Here is a 20,758-nt window from a genome sequence, read left to right as displayed (position 1 = left end):
GTTATTCATCATTTCTGACCTGTAAAGTGTAGTATGGAGGTGCAAATTTGGGTGAGTTGTTATTCATAAGTCCCTCTGGCTTTTTCTGCTTATTTCTATTTTACAGATGAAACTAATCCGTTATCAACTCTCAAAACTCATTTTCAAAGCCTGAATAAAAGGTTCTATATTCATATACTCCTCAGTCCATGACAACACAGATAGTTGCCAGTGATCACTCAATCATAAAATTATTCTGAAAACCTGATTGAATTTAATAAGGTTAAGTACATTTTTCAAAAAAAGGAATTGTTTGAACCACCTGTTGTGCTTAGTTATGTTACTGGGTAACGAGTATCTTATGTCACAGAATCAACTGGACCTTGAACTTGTTTGACTATTATGGAACCTGATCATTCAACACAGTCAAAACTATTCTATTTATCAATCCAATTAGCTCAACCAATAATTTTGTATCATGTATTACCAAAATTGGAGCAGTTTTAATGTTTAAACCCTGCACAAGCTCAAACTGACCTTTGTCACCGCTTTTTGCTGTTTTTTTTAAACTCCATAACATTCAGCCATACATAGTCCAAACTATACAGTACCTATTTAGAATCATTATGATCAGACCAATAATGTGGTATTTTCAATATGATGAGTGTTTTTAAATTTTGTAATCTTTCATTGACCCCTTCCTGGCAGCTACCACCCTGGGATGACTATCCTACATTTTTGTAGAGGCCGTGGTACACTGAGACTGGATTGTAAGTGTTGTTTGGCTTTGGGCGCAGTCTAATGCTGAACTCGCAATGTGAGTGAACGTCAGGTATGACGTTATGGTCATCTGTTGCATTTTCCTGAGCATCACCCAGCATGCAAATGACTCGGTGCTGAGGAAACTAGCAACTGAAAAGGCCCAGGCGATGCCCATGTGCCACCTCACTGCAATACATAAATGGCTACATTAGGAAGATGGGGATGGACTGGTGGTCTACCTGGATGGAAGCCAGGGTGGTTCCACAGGCTGGTGGATATGGTGATGTGTAGCACCACTGCATGTTCCCAGACCTGACTTAAAAGATATTAGTGGGCATGCAGTACTGATCTGAATTATTGACATCCTTGACTGTATTGTTAAAGGTGAAAAGTGGTAAAGTGAATTGGGTAATCAGCAAAAACACACTTATTTTGGTTTTAAGATAAGCTCTAAGGACACTGAAAAAACCTTGGTTTGCAGATAGACACAACATTTACAAAAATGTGCTCATGGGCTTCACTACAGCCTTAGAAATAACAAGTCGAACTTTAAACTGATGACTGAACAGGCCCAGACTTGACTTGCACTGGGTTGAACAGACGCTGCACGTGGTTACTGTGGGAATGCTTCTGCTGGTCAAGATGAGGGTGAACGCTGGCCTAATATTCTCCCTGCATATTGTCTATGGTAATAGGGACAGGAATTAAGGTGATCTACTGCTCAGCCGCTGAGTACTACAAAACAAGTACACATACTACAAAACTAGAAAGGGACTCAGAGAGCACATAGTATATATATATACATATTCTATTTCTATCTAATTTTCTTATTTTATTGTACTGTTACAAGTATTATTATTATTATTATTATTGCTTATCCTTGCACACGCTGTTTGATGAATATTTTCCTCTACTTGCACCCATCTTGTGTGTGTTTTTGAGAGCTGACGTAACATGTGAATTTCTCCTCTGTGAGATCAGTAAAGTTTTATCTTATCTTCAACAAACATAAATAATTGGCGAACTGCAATAAAACTTCTGCTGACATATGGAGGAAGGCATTTATTAACCCATCTTCTGTGTTAGGAGGTTTTTAATGCAGATTTAGTCCAAAGACCAAATCACTTTGTGAACAGCTGCGTGAAAAAAATAGTCCAACAGTTTAAGAACAATGTTTCTCAACGTTCAGTTGCAAGGAATTTAGGGATTCCATCATCTACAGTCCATAATATAATCATAACATTCAGAGAATCTGGAGAACTTTCGACACATAAGCAGCAAGGCCGAAAACCAACATTGAATGCTTGTGACCTTTGATCCCTCAGGTGGCACTTCATTAAGAACCGACATCATTGTGTAAAGGATCTTACCGTGTGGGCTCAGGAACACTTCAGAAAACCATTGTCAGTTAACACAGTTTATTGCTACATCTATAAGTGCAAGTTAAAACTCTACCATGCAAAGTGAAAGCCATAATAAACGGAGTAGTAGTAAAAGAGTGCGGGTACTAGACTGACCTGCCTGCAGTCCAGACCTGTCACCCATTGAAAATGTGTGGCACATTATGAAGTGCAAAATACGACAATAGAGACCCCGGACTGTTGAACAACTGAAGTCATACATCAAGCAAGAATGGGAAAGAATTCTACCTACAAAGCTTCAACAGTTAGTGCCCTCAGTTCCCAAACGCTTATTGAGTGTTGTTAGAAGGAAAGGTGATGTAACACGGTGGTAAACATACCACTGTCCCAGCTTTTTTGAAACATGTTGCAGGCATCCATTTCAAAATGAGCAAATATTTGCACAAAAACAATAAAGTTTATAAGTTTGAACATTAAATATCTTGTCTTCGTGGTGTATTCAATTGAATATAAGTTGAAGAGGGTTTGCAAATCATTGTATTCTGTTTTTATTTACATTTCACACAACATCCCAACTTCATTGGAATTGGGGTTGTACTGTGTTCCACATCAAAGCATAATAAAACAATCTTTTGGAGCAAGTGTAACAGCCATTATAGTATACAAATAATGAATGTTTATGAGTTCAATGGTACAAATATTTCAGGAGGTGAAAGATGGAATGTTCCATTCAACGAGGCAAAGCAGAGTTGAATGGTCTGTCCCAGCTTTCACCAAATTAAATATTTATTCCATTGAAAGAATGACAAAACATTCATTATTTGTTTAATATAATGGCTAAAATAGATCCGTGTCATTTGATATTTTATTAATTTATAAACAACAGTTACATTTTGGTGTTCGTCACTGGTGCTTGACAGTCCAACAGGAATTTTAAATTCATCGTCCAAAATTGCGACGATGTAGTCCATGATGGCATGCACTGACTTTGTGTACTTTTTGAAAAAAAGACTCCATGTACTTCCTCAGTCCAGTGAAAAATCACATCAGAAATTTGTCCAGCTCTTCATGCTTCCAGACGGCTTACAGAGTAGTGGATTTGTTTTTTTGTTAGAAGAATTAGCACCTTCAAATCGTTGTCCGTCAGACAAACTCCACCATGTTTCGCTAAACACCGCCCCCAGTAGTGTGAGCATGTGCGATGGGTGGGGCGTGCAATAGCACATTTCATATAGCACTAAAACTGCATGCTATAAAAGAACTATTGCACGGTCAATGAAGCACAACAGCAAATGGTACGAGTAATCCATGTCACGTGACATACAACCCACCAATCGAATGACAAAGATCCACTCAGCCGTTATATAATATTCACTATAGTATTCCACTATCCAAATGTTTTTATCATTATCAATGCATGACAGAAAACAAATGTTACTGCAGAAGGAATCATTGAGAAGGTAGCATGATTTTAGGGTCGTCTTGTTCTACTGGTTGGCAAACCTAATGCGTTACTGCCACCAACTGGGCAGGAGCATACTTAAAGTACAAAAGATAAAAGTGCTTATTATGCACAATTGTCCATTTCAGAAAAATATTTATTATATTATTGGATTATAATCAACCCGCCTCAAGCTGGGATGGGCTCCAGCTTGTCCCTGCCCATTCTCTATGTAATGTGGAGTTGCATCAGGAATGGTATTTGGTGTAAAGGTTGTGTCAAATAAACACACAGATCCACAACAGATTTGTGGCGACCCTTAGAGAAAACAATAGAGAAGCTGAAGGTACTTAATTAGTACTGCTGTATTTTCATCCTGATTATGACACTGTCTCTTTATATGATGTTAAGGCGTCTTTCTCTTCAGTGTGCTCAGTCATACTGTGCAATCCAAATACTGCTCTAGTAATACCAGTCTATCAATGTTATGTATTTATCACCCTTGGAATAATTTCTAACTTTCCATTGTTTATCAACCAGAGTGGATGTGATTTCTAAAGGACATGTACAGCAGAGCATGTTGGAATTCAAAATTTCCTGGGGGAGGTTCCGCAGAACCCCTTTTGGTGGCCTCAGGCCTTAAAAGACATTCTCACAGAAATGATTTTGGACTGCGATAAAACACAGCTATCACACTGTGGAAGGTCCTTCATGGGGAAATTCTCAGTGGTACCTTCTTGAGTTCCGGACGTTTGATGCTGCGATGGTGCAAGAGGCCAACATGACAGATTAAATCTTAAAACTGTCATGGACTGTGAAACTATTCATGAACGGGAGTCTTCATGGTGTTTTGCAAAATTGTGGTGGTTCTTGGTTCAGTCATGATGAATAGTCTATGAAGTTTTAAGGTCAATTGTGTTGTCGTAGAGGGGTTTTGTGACAATACAGGTCATGGTCAAGATTCATCACGACAACGCTGACATGGTGCTATTCATGGACAGTCATGGTCAAACTTGAATATGTCGGAACTGGGTTTGAACTGTATTTTTACTAAAACCGAAAGAGAAGGAAGCATCAACACAAAAAAATGAAAAGCAAATAACATGCAAATAAAATGCAAATGTTTATTTTGTATTCTGGTCTAACATGATAGATAGATAGATACACTCAACAAAAATATAAACGCAACACTTTTGGTTTTGTTCCCATTTTGTATGAGATGAACTCAAAGATCTAAAACTTTTTCCACATACACAATATCACCATTTCCCTCAAATATTGTTCACAAACCAGTCTAAATCTGTGATAGTGAGCACTTCTCCTTTGCTGAGATAATCCATCCCACCTCACAGGTGTGCCATATCAAGATGCTGATTAGACACCATGATTAGTGCACAGATGTGCTTTAGACTGTCCACAATAAAAGGCCACTCTGAAAGGTGCAGTTTTGTTTTATTGGGGGGGTACCAGTCAGTATCTGGTGTGACCACCATTTGCCTCATGCAGTGCAACACATCTCCTTCACATAGAGTTGATCAGGTTGTCAATTGTGGCCTGTGGAATGTTGGTCCACTCCTCTTCAATGGCTGTGTGAAGTTGCTGGATATTGGCAGGAACTGGTACACGCTGTCGTATACGCCGGTCCAGAGCATCCCAAACATGCTCAATGGGTGACATGTCCGGTGAGTATGCCGGCCATGCAAGAACTGGGACATTTTCAGCTTCCAAGAATTGTGTACAGATCCTTGCAACATGGGGCCGTGCATTATCCTGCTGCAACATGAGGTGATGTTCTTGGATGTATGGCACAACAATGGGCCTCAGGATCTCGTCACGGTATCTCTGTGCATTCAAAATGCCATCAATAAAATGCACCTGTGTTCTTCGTCCATAACAGACGCCTGCCCATACCATAACCCCACCGCCACCATGGGCCACTCGATCCACAACACTGACATCAGAAAACCGCTCACCCACACGACGCCACACACGCTGTCTGCCATCTGCCCTGGACAGTGTGAACCGGGATTCACTCTCCAACGTGCCAAACGCCAGCGAATGTGAGCATTTGCCCACTGAAGTCGGTTATGATGACGAACGGAGTCAGGTCGAGACCCCAGTGAGGACGACGAGCATGCAGATGAGCTTCCCTGAGACGGTTTCTGACAGTTTGTGCAGAAATTCTTTGGTTATGCAAACCGATTGTTTCAGCAGCTGTCCGAGTGGCTGGTCTCAGACGATCTTGGAGGTGAACATGCTGGATGTGGAGGTCCTGGGCTGGTGTGGTTACACGTGGTCTGCGGTTGTGAGGCTGGTTGGATGTACTGCCAAATTCTCTGAAACGCCTTTGGAGACGGCTTATGGTAGAGAAATGAACATTCAATACATGAGCAACAGCTCTGGTTGACATTCCTGCTGTCAGCATGCCAATTGCACGCTCCCTCAAATCTTGCGACATCTGTGGCATTGTGCTGTGTGATAAAACTGCACCTTTCAGAGTGGCCTTTTATTGTGGGCAGTCTAAGGCACACCTGTGCACTAATCATGGTGTCTAATCAGCATCTTGATATGGCACACCTGTGAGGTGGGATGGATTATCTCAGCAAAGGAGAAGTGCTCACTATCACAGATTTAGACTGGTTTGTGAACAATATTTGAGGGAAATGGTGATATTGTGTATGTGGAAAAAGTTTTAGATCTTTGAGTTCATCTCATACAAATTGGGAGCAAAACCAAAAGTGTTGTGTTTATATTTTTGTTGAGTATAGATAGATAGATAGATAGAATGAGCCGATCTATAATATTTCTGATGCTTTCAAGCAATTTTTTAAATCCAGAAGCTAGCCCTAAGTTTATATGAAAGTTTTAAACTTTGAATCAAAACAGAATATTTTGAACACTAACCAAAACATCACTGTATTGTTTCTTCACAAAAATTGCTGATATAAGTTAACCCAGCAACTTCTAAGATGCTGACGACTTTATTATTCCTTGTGTTAGTGCATTCATCTGCAATTTGTTCTGTCAGTTTGCATTAACCGGATTCAAACTTTGTTTTCTAATTAAGTGGGTAACCTTTGTCCTCTGTACTGCCTGCAAAGGCTCAAGCATAGATTTTAAGATCAGGTTGTGACCGGACAGCCCTTGGATTAATGAAGAGTTGAGTAAATTTTGGTGATATAATGATAATTCTAACTTTTGTCTCTTTGTTTGTTTGTTTTAACTTTTGGCTTCTGCTGTTCATTTTGGGTTATTGCAGCACATCATCCATCTCCAGCACAGAACATAGATTTTGCATGGAATCTCTGGAGAATAGTTTTTCTTCTGTGAAACTGCTTTGTTGACCTTTTATGGCAGTTTGTGAACTCACTCTAGACAAAACACATTTTGCACTGGAAAACAAGCAAATAATGAAACACAAACCCAACTAAAATACATGACAAGTTTGTCTGTTTAGCGGTGATAAGAAGCAATTTACTCAAGTTATTTGTGTCTCATAGCACATTAGCTTCTGCTCGTTAACATTACGTTTGTGTTATAAATAAAGATGGCATCAAATAAATTTATTTTGCTTCTTGCTGCACAAAGTAGCTGGACCACATTTCAAAAATAAATGTGACATATAGTATGATGTGAATTGTATATGTTTTTTCGTCTTAATGAAACAGTTTTGGAGGGATGCATCTGTAGAGAAATATTTCAAAAAGATTAAAGATTATTAATGAGTAACATTAAAGATTATCACTGCCATAAATTGATAGATGGTTCTGTTTGTCTGAAAGTCGATATTGAAAAATGAAAAAAAAAATGGTGATGATCTCAATCAACATGTCTTGTTTTGCTTTTTATCTTGTTTGTTTGACATTCTCGCCTAATGACATCTCCTTTGTCGGTCGGTGGAGGTTGAGAAGGGTTATACATTGTCATACCTGTATAGGTAGGCACTGTGTATTGTAATTTTAACCAGCATAAAAATATATATTTTGTTCTATCACACAACGAATGTCTGCGGTTTCACAATAGCAATGCAGCTGCAAAACCTGATAAGGTATTACAGGTGTTAAAAATGATAAATAGCATTTTACCTCACCAAGCTACCAATACCTGCTAACAGTGCTAACTGTGCCAACCAACATACAAATTAATACTAAAAATACTGGAGCACAGACCTCTTAGATGATCAGTTAGTAAAATCAACTGCTTAGCAAGCCATGTTAGCTTAAATATTTGCAATGAAATGCTCAGAAATATGGTCATCCCACAACAGCATGCAGTTTCAGACTTGCAGGAGGAAGATCTCCACTACTTGTGAAAAAATGTGGACTACAATGGCCTATGGACTGCTCATTAATGAACAGTTTCTTTTTCTGTTTTGCATGTTTGACATTTCTTTGTTGTATTTTGTTTATTTGATTTGTGTTATTGTTAGAATAGCCTAAGCAGTGGGTCACCCATCTCAGTCTGGTCTACTCGAGGCTTCTTCCTCAAAAACATCCAAGGGAGCTTTTCCTTACTACTGTTATTTACAGTGCCCTCCAAAAGCATTGCCCCTGTGGTTTTTCACACATTTTAATTTGTTTATGCCATTTCAAATACAAAAGGTAAATCAGGGTTTCTAAAATGATCTTCCTTAAACTCAAAGCAAATCTCTACAACCTGATATAAATTAATAAAAATATAAAAGCCAAGATGATGGTTAGATAAGAAATGGGCCACTTATAATACCTGTAAATAATCAGTTTTATTGCTAGTTTTCTTCAGACAAGTCAGGGGATGGATACAAGATCATTTCCAAGTCAGTGAATATGTCTTGGACTTTATTTGCATCATTTATAATACAGACAGGGGTGGTACCCAAGAGGTTAGTGCACTTGGTTACGATGCGGAACGTTCCTGGTTCGAGCCCCACCCCTGTCACATTTCTCCATGTAATGTTGAGTTACATCAGGAAGAGCATCCGGTGTAAAACTTGTGCAAAACATGCAGGTCCACCTTGGATCTGGTGTGGCGACCCTGAGTGCAAGCAAGGGCTGAAGGGACTTACATACCAATTATGAAGGAATAGAAACAGTATGGCACTCTATGGTAAATCTGTGTGGAGTAGACAGTTCTCAAAAACTGAGTGACTGTGCAAGAGGGAAAAGAGTGAGGAAAGACACCCAGACAACCCAGAAGAAGTTATAGGCGTCTGTGGCTGACTGAAGAAATTGTGCATAGTGCATGTTTTCCATTTTGTAACCCCAGTGATGAAGTGGTATAGAGGAGGATTTTCTTAAAAAGAAGACCTGAAAGTTCAGCTACAATTTGCCAGAAGGTACATCTGAGATGCAAGCCTAGATTTAATGTTTTGGTGAAAGAAAAAAAGAAAGGTGTGACTCTCTTGGAGCCAACCTCAAACAGCCATTCACCTGCAAGATCCCCCCTTTCCTAATTTTCTTCATTTATCTGGACTGGAGGTTGGATGCTGGATGGCAACCACTCAGACAGACAACCGTTCATCACCACGTGTCAAACTGTAACATCCAGCTGCCACAGCTAGGTGCAATGTGAACATTCCCTTGCCTTTCCTCAGCTGCTGCACAGTAAATTTTTACTGAGTAAAATATACTCTCCAGGAATAACATTTGGTCCCAGTCTAGAGTAAAATGCACTCTATTATAGAGTGAAATCAGCTCTACCGTCTTGTCAAAAGAGTTGATTTTACACTGTGATAGAGTTGACTTAGCACTGTAATAGAGTATATTTAACTCTATTTGGACTGGGACCAAATGTCATCTCAGCAGAGTAAATTTTACTCTGCAAAATTTACAGTGTGGGGAACTCAACATTGGGGCAGGTATGTGCTGGATCATGCACAAAGACACATGCCACATGGGCAAAATGTAAGAGCTGATGTTCCTTTACAGTTGCCCCAAAACTACTTTATTTCACTATTGGGCACCACAGTCTCGTTTGAGGGCGGCGCTAAAAGGGTCAAATATGATGCATATGACAATTTCTCTACTTCTGGGGACTAACCACAGCATTTTCAATGTTTTTTTTGTGGGCAAATTATACACAAACAAAGTTAAAATGCAAAGAAAAAGTGATGATGTGGAAAGTGCACGTGTTGATGTATGTTTATGACCCAGAGCACAAATGTGTCAAGGCGGCTTTGCAGGCGAAAGAATGGAGATACTCTGGTTAGCTGTGTAGGCTAACACTTACCGACACGATGTCTCCTATCTGTCTCACCGTTTCTGCTCCACTGGGAACCGAAAAAAAATATATATATACTTTTCGCGACTGCTTTGGTGATTGCAGTCAAAAACAAAACAGTACACCATTTATCCGTGTGAACTTTTTCTGTGTTTCAGCCCAGTCTCACAGGGTTTTTTTTTTTTTGTGCTCCCATGATGAAATGAGTGAAATTTTCGTGACAGGGTTTTTTTAAACTCACTATTCCTAACCGTACTCCTACCCCCAACCCTAACCATAACCACCCCCGACCCCCTGCTTCACTTTTAATTTCGTGCAGCCATCACGGAATGAATTTGTGCTGCCGTGACGAAAATGAGGAGCTTTTCGTCACAATACCATGAACCAATAGATTAATGTACAGTAGTGTTCAGAATAATAGTAGTGCTATGTGACTAAAAAGATGAATCAAGGTTTTGAGTATTTCTTATTGTTACATAGGAAACAAGGTACCAGTAGATTCAGTAGATTCTCACAAATCCAACAAGTCCAAGCATTCATGATATGCACACTCTTAAGGCTATGAAATTGGGCTATTAGTAAAAGAAAGTAGAAAAGGGGGTGTTCACAATAATAGTAGCATCTGCTGTTGACGCTACAAACTCAAAACTATTATGTTCAAGCTGCTTTTTTAGCAATCCTGTGAATCACTAAACTATTATTTAGTTGTATAACCACAGTTTTTCATGATTTCTTCACATCTGCGAGGCATTAATTTTGTTGGTTTGTAACCAAGATTTTGCTCATTTACTAGTGTGCTTGGGGTCATTGTCTTGTTGAAACACCCATTTCAAGGGCATGTCCTCTTCAGCATAAGGCAACATGACCTCTTCAAGTATTTTGACATATCCAAACTGATCCATGATACCTGGTATACGATATATAGGCCCAACACCATAGTAGGAGAAACATGCCCATATCATGATGCTTGCACCACCATGCTTCACTGTCTTCACTGTGAACTGTGGCTTGAATTCAGAGTTTGGGGGTCGTCTCACAAACTCTCTGCGGCCCTTGGACCCAAAAAGAACAGTTTTACTCTCATCAGTCCACAAAATATTCCTCCATTTCTCTTTAGGCCAGTTGATGTGTTCTTTGGCAAATTGTAACCTCTTCTGCACGTCTTTTATTTAACACAGGGACTTTGTGGGGATTCTTGCAAATAAATTAGCTTCACACAGGCGTCTTCTAACTATCACAGCACTTACAGGTAACTCCAGACTGTCTTTGATCATCCTGGAGCTGATCAATGGGTGAGCCTTTGCCATTCTGGTTATTCTTCTTTTCATTTTGATGGTTGTTTTCCATTTTCTTCCACGTGTCTCTGTTTTGTTTTGTTTTTTGTCCATTAAAGCATTGGAGATCATTGTAGATGAACAGCCTATAATTTTTTGCACCTGCGTATAAGTTTTCCCCTCTCCAATCAACTTTTTAATCAAACTACGCTGTTCTTCTGAACAATATCTTGAACGTCCCATTTTCCTCAGGCTTTCAAAGAGAAAAGCATGTTCAACAGGTGCTGGCTTCATCCTTAAATAGGGGACACCTGATTCACACCTGTTTGTTCAACAAAACTGACGAACTCACTGACTTAATGCCACACTACTATTATTGTGAACACCCCCTTTTCTACTTTTTTTTTACTAATAGCCCAATTTCATAGCCTTAAGAGTGTGCATATCATGAATGCTTGGTCTTGTTGGATTTGTGAGAATCTACTGGTACCTTGTTTCCCATTCTGAACACTACTGTATATTTTGTGCTGCTGAATCACAACTTGCCGTGAGACTGGGTTGTGTGTTTATATTGCACAACAGAATGCAGGTCCCCATAAGTGGTTAGATCCCGCGATATCACGCAGGGTTCAAACGAGACCGTAAAGCCCTATTATCCATTCAAGCTTCCTTATGTTGTGTTATTTCAGCAGGTATTGCACCATGTAGGAGGCGGTCGAGCAGAATGATCATAAACTGACAGGCCTTCCCTGTGTCATTGCGTAAAATTATTAAAATTTTAGGATATTACTATAGAGGTAATCGGTTACTTCAAAATGTTGGAGCTGAACATATTAGTCTTTGCAGTGTCCTTAAACAGCGTGGGATCTGGTCATGAAAATGACACCTGCATCAATTGGAAACTGGCAATGACACTTGAGTTACGCTGTGCACCGGGTGAAAGATAAAAATGTGCAGCTGTCTTGCTTCCTGCAGTTTAATGTGTGGATCTGTAAGGATTGACTGGAAAAATAATAATAATAGCTGGTCATCCATTTCTGCTTCTCCTTTTTTACCTAAGCATCAGTTTTTGTATGCAGGAGAGGTTCACCATCAGACACTTCATACACACACCCTCTTGCCCTTCAATACAGCCCTATAATTTGCCATATGCAGCGAATCACTGGTTACTATGGCAACTACAAAAGGGAGACTTTTCAATTTTGGTAACAGGGGTGTGCGCGCATGCTCGAGCACTCACATGCACACACATTGTGTTATCTGGTTGAGGCGGTGAATGGAGCTCTGTATCTGCAGCTGATGAATTTGACTTAAATGCTGGTGACAGCAGTGATGGGCTGCATGAAATCCTCCTGGAATCAAATGGATATGTTGATTTGCATATGCAGATGAAATGTTCCGTTTGTGCTGAAGGAAAACACCAAAACGAAAAGAAGATATTGCAACTGCAAAAGCTACACCAGCTCGCATGTGTGACCTCAAATGGTAATACGTGTCTGACTGTCTGCAACTTGTGCATCTCATTGCCAATGTGTTAAATAAAGATGTAATGAAGAACGGATAGAAAATTCTGAGCATTGATACTAAGCCATAGATCAGAACAAAGTTATCAAATACAGCAGTCGAAAAAACTAAGAAAGAGTCAGACAGACAGCAGTCTGTCTGACTCTTTCTCACTCTGCAAACTGCGATGTGGCACCGCCTGGAACCAGTGCATGTCTCTAGGGCTGACGCTGACCTGACCTGCTGGAGGTATGAAGGTGCATCTTCTGGAAAAAAAAAAAAAATCTTCAAGCTAAATATGTTCAGAAATTCACATATCTAATGAATACACATTTTGTAAATATGAATCTGGCTTGTGTGTAGTTCATGTCTAACATGCTTTAATAACACAAGAGCTTGTTGAACAAAAGACTTTTGGAGTAAAGACTTTCTTTGATTCGTTAGTATGAAACTTTTTTTTAATAAAGTGTTGCCCATGACCAGTGGTTTGGTTGTTACTGAGAAATGTCATGTATTACACATAACTCGTTATGTTTTAAAATGTTGCTCTCTGTAGAAGGTACAGTTGTGGTGAGAAGTTTGCATGTACTCATTCATTCATTCATTCAGTGTATTGTAATTTGGGTCTGATAATGATTTCTTTGAACTGTTCTTTTGCCAGGGTGGAATGATTGTACAGAACACATTAATGACTCTAAAGAACAGGGGGGACACTTGCATAAAATGCTTATATGTATGTACAGATCTGATCACATGGCGGCCAGACAGCAAGGTCTGATTGCACACAGCACGGGGAGGGGCCTATCAGCTGATCACAGCACACTGACAGCTGGATAACAGCTCAGTGCACACAAACACAGAATCAACCGCCAGGACAGTTATATAAATATTTACGACAATACCTACATACGCATTTACATAACAAAAATAAATGACGACATAACACAGAGAGTGACACATTGGTCTGAACACTGAATGGACGGGGGGTCCGCTCACAGCCGTGGCTGTAAAGATCTCTGCTCCTGGATGTCCCAGCTTGAGAACGCGTTCCGTGCTTGGAAGGACATGAAGTTACAACATTGTTCAGTGAGGGGCATGTCTCTGCCTGCTGTCCTCACATGGAAATATATAAAACATCTTTCACCTTAGCACCGGGCTGCAGCGGCTGCACACAGCGCACCTCCTCCATGTCCTTGTTGATTTCAGGCATTTTTCTGCACCAATTATAGGCCAGTGATGGTAGTGCAGTGGTAAAGTTTCCATCTGGTAATCAGAGCTTACAGGTTCGAAACGCGTGAGTGGCATTTTTTTTAACCAGGGTTATTTAACCGCAGGGTTCTGTATTGCTTTTATGTATTATTTATATCAACCCAGTGATATTCACTAATTATACAGCTGGTTTTTATTTTACTGTTCTCCACATCAGTGGTGTGTTGTGGCGCAGCTGCTTGCACTGTGTTCCCGCATGAACGAAACTGTCACAGCATGTATTTTTTATTTATTTTTTCTTCACAGCAGCTGCGCAATGTGTAAAACCACATTGCGCAGCTGCTCGCACTGTGTTACCGATGTGCAGGCATGCATGATGCCACTGCGACGGTTCGTGCATGCCTGCCCGTCGGCACAGTGTTTCGTGGTTCGCTCATACGAGCTGTTCCGCCGTGAGTCACCCTGAGTTGTACTTATTCGTACTATGTGTGAAGGGGCCCAAATGAAAATTCTTGCTCCCATTTTAGTGATGTTAAAGAAATGGTTGTATCACATTAGCAATTACTCTGTGCATTTTTAAAATTGTATGTTTTTTAATTGTGAAGCTCAGCATGTTCCATATGAAAGGAGGAGAGACAGAAACATTAACATTTGACTTGACTTTTACATCTGATTAATCATCCAGAAAGTCATTTTTACCCATGTCAAAGTTCACACTCAAATAGATGTGTTATTATCAAAAATATGTTTAATATCTTAAATAACAGTTTACTTTTCTGATTTGGTCAGTTTCTGTGCAGAAACTGTTCTGTCTGAGTCACTGACATAAGGATTGTGGCAACTAACCCATCGTCAATCCATTACTGTCTAACAATCCAGCAGGTTACAGACACATCTATGGGATAATTTCAGTTCAAATTAATTTTACAATGCAAACACACACACACAAAGTCACCTTAAGGAGCAACACACACACAAAACAATTTTTAACCACACCCACCCCTTGAGAAAGCATAGTTTAATATCAGAGCTGAGGCTGTTGTGATTTACTTCACTAGTTGTCAGATTTACAGTAACCCCAGAATGCAGGCAGCCAAACACAAGGAGTATGTGAGGAACTCTGTATTTCTCTGAGAATCTCAGCCACCGCCTCACCTCTGTTCTGGTGTTTATAAAATTGCCTGCGTTTATTTGTCTGTCTATCTGTTAGCAGGATTACATCAAACCTACTGCATGGATTTTGACGAAATTTTCAACACAGATAGAGATTAGGCCATGGAAGAATCCTTTAAATTTTGGAGATGATCAGGATGTGGATTCTGGATCAAGTTTAGCTTTATATAGGCTTTGAAGAATTACAGTTAGCAGGATTACTTCAAAACTACTGCACGGATTTTGACAAAATTTTCAACACATATATACATATTAGGTCATGGAAGACGCCATTGAATTTTGGAGGTGATCTGGATTCTCTATCAAGATTCACATTATATAGGCTTTGAAGAATTATGTCAAAACTACTTCACAGATTCTCACCAAATTTTCACCATGGATACATATTAAGCTATGGAAGACTTCATTAAATTTTGAAGGTGATCTCATTCTGAATCCAGATTCTGTATCAAGATTTCACTTTGTACAGTATTTGAAGGATTACATCAAAACTACTTCACAACATAGCCACAAGTGGTGATCCCTGGGGTCCAAGCCCTCTTCAAACATTGACACCCGGCAGTAATGGCTGTGACAAATACCCCGTCCCCCGTCACTCAGATGACCTGTGTGTCCTAAAAAAAATTCATGACTAGTGGTTGCCTTGGAGAGGCTATGTGACAAATTTAATTACCATCACACTTACAGTGTCTGAGCAAAATAGGTATTAGTAAAGAGTAAGGATAAATCAAAATGGCCCAACAATCGATAAGTCCTAAAGAGTGTTTCTGTCATGAACTTGGACACCAAAAGACTGGACACAAATGCAGTAGTCACACAGAGGCATGGACTGAGTAAAAGGATTTACTGTGGAAAATCTAGGAATCTAGTAAAAAGGATTTACTGAGTAGAGGTCAGTACACAAAAAGGCAGGAAAGAATCAGCACCTGTATCCAAATCATGAAACAAACTCAAGGTTGTAAAACAGGCAAGAGGTTAAAAAAAAACACGGCATGGAAATAACAAATAACAAGGACTGTGGGAAGGCTGGTAGTGATGACACGTATGATGAACTGGCAAAGACAGTAGGGAAAACAAAGGGCTTAAATAACAGAGGTGATGAGGGAGAAATTAGGAGCAGGTGTGATGTAACACTTAGGAAAAATGTGTGGCAAACAAAAGGAAAACACACCCAGACCCAAACACAAGACAAGAGCATGCAGTAACTTGAACACAAAGCAATAAAAAGCCTAAACAAGAACATGAAGCAATACAAATACCAAACATGTACATACAGATGAGCCTTGTTAACTCGCGATTCAGTTTTATGATTCAGTTGTAGACCCTAAAAATTTAGACTGTCTATAAAAGTCAATTTTGATTTGACCATTAATGCGAGGGATTGTCAGTGCGGACGATTCTGGACAATGATTTCTTCTTCCTCCTCCTGCTACTGCAGGTTAGCGATGAGGGCGGACGATTCTGTGCGGGCGTGTGGTGGGCACGTGTGGAGGACACGTGTATAAATTCCAGCCCAATCTGAACCGGCAGTAAGAATCGTTAAATGAGAGTACATCACAGCAGTAGAAGCTGCCCAATAAGACAGCTTTACTTTGAAACCGAAAACTCATACGATATAAACAAAATTATTCCATACATGTATTTTATTTTAATTTTCATAATTGTAGCCTATAGATCCAAAAAATCCCTGTATCTCTGAATATTTCATAAGATCAATAAAAAAATATTTCTAATACAGAAATGTTGAACTTCTGAAAAATATGTTCATTCATGTACTCAGTACTTGTTTAGGGCTGTATATGCAACATTAAAAATGGTAACAGTAAAACAGCACAAAATCATCAGCTGTACTATGTAAAAATAAAATAAAATAAATAGATAGATAAATAAATAAAAATCAAGCCAGTAATAGCAGAGGATTATCCTCTCCTACACTGCTGTGTCTGTTCAGGGCTGATAAGAGGAAATTCTCTCCCCAGAGGGAATCAAGAAAGAAGGAAAACATGAGGGGAGGAGTTGTGATGTGAGGGGTCGGAACACAGGGAGGAGACGGGAAACATTTGTGTCGCATGGACAACAGCAAGGGCTTATGTCAGTGGCATCAGCGGCATCACCTCCAGTAATAACAGGTCAAATATATTTTTATTGAAATCCCTGAGTACATCTGTGTGTGTGATTGTTCCCAGCATGCTTCAGGGTGACTGTGCCCTTTACAGGCTGGATCCAGAAAATAACAACAAATCAAAACACGTACACATGCACACATGTACCTATGCATCCCTGTATCCTTTTATAAAGGATCCAAATACATGGCAGGTCCTCAAGTAGCTGGACAGTGACACAAACACAAGGGAGTTGAAATGAAAGATGTTCCTGTAGTGTAGACTAATTTTTCCTTCAAGGAGTTTAGCAAAAAAATATTACATTAACTGTTACATTTTAGTCAATGTCAGATGGAAGCCCAAAGTGCAGGCAGCAAGAGGCAGGTGGTAAGTGTAAAAAACAGGTGAATTATTGTCCCAGTAACAACCAATATGCCAAACACTGACAAAACGTGAGGCATTGGAAAAGGGTCCAAAAACACACAGAACAGATCCCAAACTGAGTGACAAGGAATGAATCAAAAAACACTTGAATACTCACTGAAAGCAGGAAGCAATGTGAAACAACTGGCAAAGAATCAGGGACAGAGGTGTGGCTTAAAAGCAAAACCAACTGATGAACAAATGAATGACAGGTGTATGACAAGTTCAAAGGTGACTAGAACAAAACAGACATCTAAAGGAAGTAGAAACAACACAAAACCACAACAAAACATAACCTAAGAAGAAGAATACAAAACCAAAAACACAAGGCGTGTTGTGTGGGCCGCTGAAGAGGAGGTACTGCTGGCCCACCACCACCAGTCGGCGCCCTGCTTGGAGTGCGGGCTTCAAGCATGAGAGGGCGCCGAGACAACAGAGAGTGACAGCTGTCACTCATTTACACCAGCTGTCACCAATCACCACCGTCCCTACAAAAGCCGGATTATTACTCCACCTCCTCGCCGAGAAATCAGCTACCGTCTAAGGTAATTTTCTCTGCTGTGATTATTCGTTGTCTGAAAACAGAAGGTCTGTGTGCAGCCGTGTTCCTGCGGGGTCTATTGAAGGCTGGATTGGCGGACAGTGAGAGGACGACGGTCTTCGTCTCTCACTCCATCCAGGAAGGAGACCAACAGGAGCTGCACGGGTGACATTGTATCTGGAGGTGGAGGTTTTCCCTCCTAGAAGATCTGTAGGTGAAGGATTACTGGGTGTGTGGATACACACTCACCATTAACTGTTTTCATCTTCTGCCAGCAGTACCAGGGTCTGCAACAGAAGATGGTGACCACCTGGGGACTCAGGACTTGGCGGCTCCGGTGTTCTTCAGGCCGTTGGTGGTGGAAGCTGTGTGGGTCCCGGCTCTTCGATCGCCAGAGGTCTCCTATCTTCGAGCCTGCCCGCACCTCACCTTGTGTTTAATTGGCATTATATTTTTGTCTGTATCCCGTTGTGCGTTTCACAACATTAAATTGTTACTCTTTGTCTTATCCATTGTCCGTTCATTAGCGCCCCCTGTTGCGGGTCCGTGTTACGACACCTTCCCAACAAGGCGATTAACACAAACAACCTCCAGGGCAAAGTATAAGTAATAAAACATTACTGAAATCACAAAACCCCACAAAGAAAGTGACACAAACAAAAAATAAATCCAAGTGTACAAAAGCAAAAACAACCATGGAACTCAAAGGTGTAAAACGTTTAACACAAGTGAAAAACTCACAACAAGAACTAACACATGAAATGAGGCAAACAAAGTACAAAAAACAAAAACTAAGTCAAGAACTCAAACAGAAAAGCAATGTGAAGCTCAGCATAGAATAAAGTGCTACAGTGGAAAAACTAACTTGAAGATGAACACATAAAAGGGGGCAATCAATAATCAAACTACAAAAAGAACTGAACACTAACCAAAAATAAGCAAATAAATCAAGGAACACAAGCACAAAATCAGCATGGAACTCAACAGAGAAAAGAGTGCAAACCAGGAGGCCACAGGGGAAACATAACACGGAGAACTCAGAACAAGGGAGACAAAACACAGACAGTGGAGAGACAGACCCGAGACAAAGACAGAGGATCAACCACAATGAGGACACACCCGGATGACAGACAATGACAGGGCACAGGATACTGACTGCAAGACACAGACATAAATGCAGGGCCGGAAGCGCGCGCGCACACACACACACACACACACACACACACACACACACACACACACACACACACACACACACACACAAAACAATTCATCATTGAGGAATTAAGGCTATTTCTAAACATAGTCTTTATATTTTGTGTGCATAGTGAGCAAATAACATAATGACTACTTTGAGTACACATGATCACTTTTACAACCAGGTTTCTTCAGACAAGTCAGGGGATGGATACATGAACATTTACAATCACTGAATATGTCTTGGACTTCATAAAGCAATAAGAAATACAAACAGCATAGTAGTGCTGTTTGATAAATGCGACCATGCATAAAGCCTAGTGGGAAGCTACCAAGACACCCTTGACAACTCTGAAGGAAGTGTAGGCTTCTGGGGCTGTGAGTGAACAAACTGTGCCTTGTGCATCTTTTCTCTGTTGCATCACCTCTCACAGTTTTATGGTGGAGTGCAACAGAGTAGGATTTTTATACAGGAAAACCGATCAAATCTAAGCTTGTGTCCCCATGTGCAAAATATTACAACCACAGAAGCCTATGACTTCTTCAGAGTTATCTGTTTTTTTTGTTGTTGTTTGTTTTGTTTTTTGGCTTCCCTCACTCACGTCGTTCTTACACAGTCAATGAGTTTCTGAGAGCTGCTTACTCTGGCCAATTTTACTGTACAGTACAATATTCTTTGTATTTATTAATGATTGATGTAACTGAGGTTCAAGAACTATTCAGTGACTTGGAAGTGTTTATGTATCCATCCCCTAACATGTCAAAAGAAAAACGTGTTGAAAGTGTGCATTCTTGTTCGTTGTCTGTTGTCCCAATCTACTAAACAAACAAACAAATTTGGCCTTGTCCTTGAATTGCCCCTCAGAAGCATCAGTAGTTATTTAAGGATAACTCATGAGATGCGTGGTCGTGCGCGTCCATGCGTAGATGTTATACATATGTATGATGACTAATGCAACCACATCAGCTGACAAAATCAGGTCACTCTGAAGCCCGTTTGCTTCCTGACAAGTTATGCAAATTTGAACGTAAGCTCTGAGCCTGCTTTGTGGGGGTGCAATGCTTAGACCAATGAGAACTAAACAGTGTGGCAGGAATTTGCATAAATCTGCATGGCTAATGTACTGAGCAAATTGAAGGAGTGACACTGTGGCTTCACCTCCACTCAGCGATTTTATAACTGACCTCAGATGGAAAATGCAATGACCTGATGAATCCATTTGTTTTATTTTAGTCTGGAAAAACAAACTGCATTTGTTTGCGTAATTGCCCATAAACCGGGGGGGGGGAGCAGTGAATAAACAGGAGATGGATGAGTCTATTAAAGCAGTCGGTAATCCAGGCCATTAGAAAGCAGGATGAAGAAGTGTTAGAGAAGAAGAGACAGAAGTTATTCTAATTACTCTAAACAGACCTAAAGATTATTATAAATGCAGCTTGGGTTGTCGTTAAGAATTATGGGTCTTATCCTCCTGAGTTGCATGTAAACTGTCCTGAATGCTGCTTGTAGTCACCGCATTTTCTTTTTCCTAGTCTCCACAACTCATTATGAGCAATTATTGCACACACACTCTTCATCAAAAACATGCTGATTG

General features: G+C 40.1%; 1 long non-coding RNA gene across 1 annotated transcript; it reads right to left on the bottom strand.

Moving 5' to 3' along the window:
* Window positions 1-675: 675 nt before the first annotated feature.
* LOC117522568 lies at window positions 676-18,563 on the bottom strand. The gene is made up of 3 exons (XR_004564246.1): window positions 18,552-18,563; window positions 6,967-6,970; window positions 676-764 (listed from the first exon to the last, which is right to left on the bottom strand). It is a non-coding gene; the product is annotated as an uncharacterized LOC117522568 (long non-coding RNA).
* Window positions 18,564-20,758: the final 2,195 nt, after the last annotated feature.

Source organism: Thalassophryne amazonica, chromosome 12 (genome assembly GCF_902500255.1).
Source record: "Thalassophryne amazonica chromosome 12, fThaAma1.1, whole genome shotgun sequence".
Taxonomy (NCBI): Eukaryota; Metazoa; Chordata; class Actinopteri; order Batrachoidiformes; family Batrachoididae; genus Thalassophryne; species Thalassophryne amazonica.
Note: the sequence above shows the minus strand (reverse complement) of the source record. Positions and strands in the feature narration are given on the sequence as shown.